We start from the raw sequence: 8346 nt of genomic DNA on the forward strand, positions 1-8346 counted from the left end.
GGAAGAATTATTAGATAAAGGTTTTATCAGGCCCAGTGTGTCACTTTGGGGTGCTCCGGTATCGATTATAGACAGTTGAACCAAGTGACAGTGAAAAATAAGTATCCATTACCGAGAATTGATGATTTATTTGATCAATTACAAGGATCACAAGTGTTTTAAAAAATTGATCTTAGATCTGGATACCATCAGCTTAAGATTAAAAGTGAAGATGTTCCCAAGACAGCTTTCAGAACAAGGTATGGCCATTATGAATTTTTAGTCATGCCTTTTGGATTAACCAATGCACCGGCTGCATTTATGGATTTGATGAATCGGGTCTTTAAGCCCTTTTTGGATAAATTTATTGTGGTATTCATCGATGATATTTTAATTTATTCCAAGAATCAGAAGGAACATGAGCAGCATGTAAGAATGGTACTGCAAATATTACGAGAAAAGAAATTGTATGCCAAACTTAGTAAATGTGAATTTTGGCTTGAACAAGTGACATTTTTAGGACATGTCATATCAAAGGAAGGTCTATCAGTTGATCCTTAAAAGGTTGAATCCGTTGTTAACTGGAAACAACTAAGTAATGTGACTGAAGTTCGAAGCTTTTTGGGATTGACATGATATTACAGGAAATTTGTAGAAGGACTTTCTTGAATTGCAACTCCATTAACTCGAGTGACATAGATAAATGTCAAATTTGAGTGGACAAGTGAATGTGAGGAGAGTTTTCAAGAACTAAAAGTTTGATTAACTTCAGCACCTATTTTAACTATTCCTGAGGGGAGTGGGAGATTTGTGATTTATAGTGATGCTTCACATAAAGGCTTGGGCTGTGTATTAATGCAATATGGAAAAGTAGTGGCATATGCATTTAGACAGTTGAAATAATATGAGAAAAAATATCCAATTCATGACTTGGAGCTGGCTACAATAGTATTCGCTTTGAAAATATGGAGACATTAACTATATGGTGAGCAATTCGAAATATACACGAATCATAAGAGCTTGAAATACTTCTTCTCTCAGAAGGATTTAAATATGTGGCAGATAAGATGGATGAATTTCTTAAAAGATTATGATTGTATAATCTATTATTATTCAGGAAAAGCTAACGTTGTGGTCGACGCTCTAAGTAGAAAATCTACGGGAGTCTTAGCTCATCTAATGATCCAAGAAATGAGATTGTTAGAGGAAATAGTGGATTGGCATCCGGTTCCGTCCATTAATGGTGTGATAAGTATGATTGCCAACATTAAGGTAAAACCCCAATTAATCCAACAGATTCGATCGACACAAAAGAAATACCGTCAGCTTATAACAATTGTGGAAGAGGTGAAGCTGGGAAATAGAGAAAAATTCTCTATATGTAGTGAGGATTTGCTAAGATTCAAAGGTCGGGTTTGTGTCCGGAATGATGAGAGTGTCAAGAAAGCTATCTTGGAAGAAGCACATCACTCTCGTTATACAATACATCCCAGAAGTATTAAAATGTATCAGGACTTGAAGAAAACCTTTTAGTGGAATAATATGAAAAAGAGATAGCACTATTTGTGTCTAAGTGCCGACCACGCCAGCAAGTAAAAGATGAGCATCAAAGGCCCGCTGGGTTGTTGCAGCCTTTACCCGTGCCAGAGTGGAAGTGTGAGCACATCTCTATGGATTTTATCTCTGGCTTGCCTAGAACAAATTCAGGACATGATAGAATTTGGGTCATTGTGGACCGACTGATCAAAGCTGCCCATTTTCTGCCGATTCGCACGACGTACACTTTGGATCGACTGGCCCAGTTGTACATTAAGAAAATAGTGCGGTTGCATGCAATTCTGGTCAGTATTATATCAAACAGGGATACTCGGTTTACTTCTAAATTTTGGGCTAGGCTACAGTCAGTCATGGGGACGAGACTCACCTTTAGCACTACCTTTCACCCCCAAACTGATGGACAATCGGAGAGGACCATCCAAACTTTGGAAGATATGCTGAGAGCCTGTGTCATTAACTTTACAGGAAGTTGGGATGATCATTTACCCTTGATTGAGTTTGCTTATAATAATAGCTTCCAAACCAGTATTCAGATGGCACCATATGAAGCCATGTATGGAAGGAAATACAGGTCGCCCATCTGTTGGGACGATGTTGGTGAAAGAAAGTTTTTGGAGCCAGAAATTGTCCAGGTAACCACAGATAAGATAGCATTAATTCGAGAAAGGCTCAGGACAGCTCAGAGTCAGCAAAAGAGTTATGTCGATAACTGAAGGAGAGATTTTAAAATTGAGGAAGGTGGTCGAATTTTCCTAAAAATCTCACCAAAAAAGGCATTATGAGATTCGGTAAGGACGAAAAGCTGAGCCCACGTTATATCGGACCATTTGAAATCCTCGAAAGAATTGGAGGTGTCGCTTATAGGCTTGCCTTACCACCCGAATTGGCAAACGTCCATAATGTCTTCCATGTATCATCACTACGAAGACATCAGCTCGACCTATTCCATTTCTTGAAATATAAACCTTTACTGATCAGGAAGGACCTATCTTTCATTGAGCAGCCAATTTTGATACTGGATAGAAGGGTACAAGTGTTGCACAATAAGGAGATTCCTTTGGTCCGTAACGAGAAGACGATATCAGAGAAAAACATCCATATCTTTTTCAGTAATCAGGTACACAAATTTAGAGGACTAAATTTCTTTAAGGGGGAAGAATGTAACAATCCTTAACTTTCAAAAAAAAAAAAAAAAAATCAGAAACTTTTAATAAGTGATGGTCCATATAAGTATGATGGTCCTTAGGGACCATCACCACTTTTGATTAACCATTCCTTTCTTTACCACGTCCTTTAGTGGACGTGGGCTTTAAACGTTCAGGTGTAATATAATTGTTACACTTCATGTATGAGGTGTAACTTAATAAATAAGATAAAATAATAAGGTGTCTTAAGAATTTAAATAGGAGAGGCGAGGACTCCCACCCTAGAAAATTTTTGAGATCGTTCTCTCTCTAGTCGAAACGCAGTGAGCTCTTTCTCTCTTTAGCCGAATTTTTATCAGAAGCTCCCTCTCAAATATTTTGGGTAAGTGACTTCATTATCTTGAAAAATAATCCGTTCTTTTTAAAAATGAAATGAAATAATTACTTCTGCTTATTATCATGAATTTTAGGCGCGATAAATTTTATGCGCAAGCGATCTCATTATTTTGAAAAATAATATTTTTAATAAAATTGTGATATTTTATCTATGTTAGAAATTTTAAATGCTCTAAATTCTTAGAAATAAATTTATTTATTTTTCTTGCCTATTGTTATAAAATTTTAGATACGGTAAAATTATTAGAAATAAATGTGATATTTTTGCTTTTAATAAAATTGTGAGATTTCTTTCTACTGTTTTTTAATATTTAGACATTGTAAATTCCATGTGCAAATGACTGCCTTATTATTTGAAAACTGATATTTTGCAATTGATTATAGCATTGTCTGTGAAATGTTTATTTGCGAATTAACATTCATTAAATTGTGATCATTCCGTATTCTTGAATTTCTATAAGAATTTTTCCATACATATTACATTGGTAATTATGCTAAAATGTCTTTACGAACTGCTACCTTTCTAATTTGAGCCCAAAATATTTGGCTGGTTATTTTTGAAATGTTATTGAAAGTGACTGTTATTAATGGTTTCAGTGAAATTCATATTAATAATTTCATTGATATGTTGAGTACATGATATTGCTGCTTTCGAATGTTTTAATAGATTTAGAAATACATTAAGTATGCAAGTGGACTCATCCGGTTCGCCGGTGAGGTATAAGTGGACCTATCCGGTACGATGGTAGGGATTAAGTGGACTCATCCGGTATGCCGGTGAGGTATAAGTGGACCTGCAATGATTAAGTGGACCTATCTGGGACGTCGATAGGAATTAAGTGGACCAATCAGGACGCTGATGGGGTATATAGGTGACCTACTTGGGACGCCAGTAGGGTAATTTGTGAAATCCTTTGAATTATGCACTGCCGTTAAAATGTTATATGCATTTCAATTATTCGGATTATACTTAATTATGCATTTTTTAAAGTGAAACTGTTAACGCATTTATGTTAATAGATCTGAAAATATTGATGTCTTTCAATCATGATTATTTTTAAGATTATGATGACCACTTATTGAGTAGCCAAACTCATCAAACTATGGTAAACATTTTTTTTCAGGATAATTGCGGTTTCATTTTGAGTGCTCGTTAGAATCAACTTTGGAAGATATTGTAATTGTGCTTAAACTTTCTTTTGTTACTTTGTAAGAATTCGCCACTGTAAATTTGTCCTATCAAGAGATGTATATATGTTTTGACTGTCACATCTCAAGAATATCAGTATTGTAAATTCTTGGGGCGTGACAGAGGTGAGTAGAGTTTTTTTTCCTTTTTCCTTGAAGTTGGTTGCTGGGTTTTGATGATTATATTTCCAAAAATTGAGATCCAAAAAATATTTCTAACAAGAGTTTTGCTCGAGGGAACAAATAGACAACACTTTCCTTGAGGGTATAAAATCTTTTCACAACACTAATTAGACTCCCTTTACCATCATTTAGTGGGGACTTCCACCCAATATGGGTAGGGCCTTGTCTTCTTCATTGAATTACCCAAAAAAAGAAAATAGCGCAAGTAGTATTGCATATTGTACCAACAGTTCCGTTTCATGCAATGTTTTAACACCACCCCAATCTTCCGATGATAAAAATGGACAGCAGATGTGTATCGTTCCCTTGCTCGAAAGTCTATTAAAGTTTTGGACTTTTGATGGCAAGAATGGTGTCGAAAAACTGCACAAAACTCAAATTCTCTCATACAAAATTGACATTTGGAAAATAAAAAGATTTGCTTTATGATAACCTTTCAGTTGAAGTACAGTACAAGGGTAAAATTGTTAAAATAATTAACGCAAATATTTTTTTAAAAGAAACAAAAATGGTAAGTTAATGTGGTGATTCAGCATTTTTTGTTGTGTTTGGGAGAAGATCGATGTCCTATTATTTAACAATGTCATTACAATGAGGAAAATATTATTAAAATGGTTAAACCACCTCACAGAATTTATGAGTTATTTAAACCAACTTATTTGTGAACAAAATGGCCAATTAAAAATTATAATTTTTTTTTATAAAAAAAATGTATTTTTTCACTTTGGGACCTCCTGGGCCAATTTTTTTTCAAATATGCATAAATTCCCTCATATTCGAGATGTGGAACCTAAACATGTGAAAGCAACTTGCTAAATTAGCCACTTCTGTTCCTTGAGCTAAATAGCTTAAGGTCAAGCTTTCTATACTCCCCATATTGTGTAAAATTTATACACTTCCCCCTATCCAACCGTCCATTCTTAATGAATGGCAGAGATGGATCCAATCACAATATCACACCTCTATACTATTTTATTTTAAATTTACTTTCTACAAAATATTTTGACACCAAATTTTAGGAATCCAGTCCCCTCTTAAACTCACACCTCTAAAAAATATAAAGCAAATATCCCTAATAAAATAAAATGACTAAAATATCCCTACAAATTTAAAGGGTATTTTGGTCATTTCATTTTATCAAAATTATTTTTAAATATTTTTTTGGTGTGCCCCATTGAGATGATGGCAGGTACCCAATTTTATATTCATATAATTTGTAGAGAAAATTTAAAATAAAATACTCTGAAACGTCAGATCTAGATCAAACGGTCAATGGCTCACTTGATCTAACGTCTTGATGGAGGGAAGTACATATCTTCTATACACAGTAAAGGAAGTATAAAAACTTTTCCTATAACTTGAAGGGATACCCTTATCAGTTTGAAATTCTAAACTCTAAAACATATTTTTTCATAAATAAGTATCATTCTATATCCTGAACCTAGAATGAGATTGGGGCCTAGCTGCCTAAACACAACCACTAGTTAGGTTGTGATATTTGTCTTGTTTTGGTCGTGTAATATTTCATGTGGCCCCAATTGAAGACATGTTCATGTTTTTCTGGCTCATGGAGCTTTCGTGGCTCCAAATAGGTGTATTGGTACTCAATGGTTTTTTTTACTTTGGGTAAGTCACCATATGGTTTTGGTGGTGCCACTTTCATGTCTTTTTTTAATGGGTGGAGCTGGCATACGGATGCATCCGTAGCTTCAGAGGTAAGGTGCGCCTTCAAATTTTATCATAGGATATAATTTTGATGTAAAATGTTCTTAGGATTGCCTCAAAATCTATTTTTATATCTAATTATAAAATTTAAAATTTCAAAAATGGTTAAAATCAAGTAGATCTATAAACATATGGAAATCTTGAAAATGGACGATGTAGATAATATATAGTAAAATGCATTATTTTTTAGACTTAAAATCTTTTTATTTTTTATGGTCATACATCTCGATGTCGAGATGATCAATCAAAGGGTACTTCAACATTAAAACGACCTTTTTCAATTGATTTTTTAGGTGCATTTGTAGCTCTACATTATAAGGTTGCAACCTTGTATAAACTTTTTCTTTTTTTTATATATATTTTCTTTTTTTTCATTTGTGGAATTCATGCATAGGAGCTGAATCAAGGGAAGAACTTGCCAAAGATCTCTCTCTCTCATGCCTACGTGTTGAACCAGTTGTAAGGAGTCTGCAAAATCAATCTCGACCTCTCTCTATCTATCTCTAACCGATTTCAATTGCTTCATGGTCGTCATCATCATTATTGTTGTTTGTTATTATTATGTTATTTCCAGAAAAATCATCATTATTGTTGTTTGTTGTTATTTTGTTGTTTCCAAAAAAAGTATTTTTAAGAAAAAAAAATAAAACAAACCAACTTCAAATTGGCTGGGCTTGGAATTTGATATGCTAATGGATTTGATCGCATGTATGAGATTGTTTACAAAGAGACCATTTATCTTTTGTACATGGAACTCACAATCATTTTCACTTATTAGATGTCAAACATGATGATTTGGAGTGAGTCACAAAGTTCAAGAATTTCTTCGTTTTTTTGGAATTTGAATCTATTCAATAACATTCTTACAACCACCAATTTTGAAATTTATGAGCGAAAAATGATTGTACTCTTCATGTACAAAAGATAAATAGTCTTTTTGTAGACAATATCACCCTGAGGTGAAGTCTTCTATATCCTCTTAGACTTTGACAATTCATTCCTATTGGAGTAATACTTAAATGGGAAAAGTTTATATAAAGCCGAGGCTCTACTAAATCAAATTACAGCCCACCTCAAATATTTCACTAGAAGTGGTTGTTTTGATGCCCCAATATACTCAAATTAATCATTTTGACATCAAGATGCATAGATATGATCAAATATACTCAAATTGATCATTTTGACATCAAGATGCATAGATATGAGAAAAAAATGGATTTCAAGTTTTAGAAATAGTGCATCTTGTAATGCATTTTTGAACTATCAATTTTCAAGATTTTCAAGATTTTCAAGTTTTCATAGATCTGCTTGATCTATACTATTTTTGAAGCTTTAAAATTTATAATTTGATAGAAAAATGTATTTTAAATCTATCACAAAGGTTTCCAATATTGAAACTACATTTTTCAACACTATTTGAAGGTGAGTTCTATTATGATTGTTTAGAACCTCGGCTCTATACAAACTGCACCCATACTTAATTTATTGAGGTTATAACCACGTTTTAAATCCAGTTGGTGGCCTATCCCAAAAATAAAAACATGTTTTAAGTTCTTTATACCGTTTTAGACTTTAACAAAGTCCATTTCCATGGAAGTAGACTTAATTTATCGAGGTTACCAAGATTCATATCTGAATATTTTATGTTTTTAAGATGGGATTTTATATAAAGAAATCATTTATCTTTATACATTGTGGGCATAAAGTCCAAAAAATTTGTTTTGGAACTTTTTTGTCTATTCAATAATACTCTTACAACCATATCATTTGTGATTCAAGAGACAATAATGATTGTGAGTATAAAAGATAAAGGATGAAGTTTTATATAGCCTAGGCTTTATGAAAACAAAATAACTCCTCAACTTAAATCCTCATCGAAAAACGACTTTCGACCATAGAAATCTCCATAATGGCTATAAAATCAATTTTCAGTACTAACAATAAAATTTAAAAATAAGAAAATAGTACAAATCTTGCGGATCTATGAACAATTACTTTTAGGGCGAGATGTACGATCTAGATAATTTGTTATAATATATATTATGTTTAGAGCTTGAAATTCTATTTTTTTTACAGCCATAATTTTCAGGCCGAGGCGATCGATATTAAAGTTTTCCAATGCCTAAACTGCAATTTTCTATGAGCAATAATGTGAGGTTTTACTTATTTTTAT

This window comes from Amborella trichopoda, chromosome 4 (genome assembly GCF_054954075.1).
Source record: "Amborella trichopoda isolate Santa Cruz 75 chromosome 4, AtrichopodaSantaCruz75HAP2 v2.0, whole genome shotgun sequence".
Taxonomy (NCBI): domain Eukaryota; kingdom Viridiplantae; phylum Streptophyta; class Magnoliopsida; order Amborellales; family Amborellaceae; genus Amborella; species Amborella trichopoda.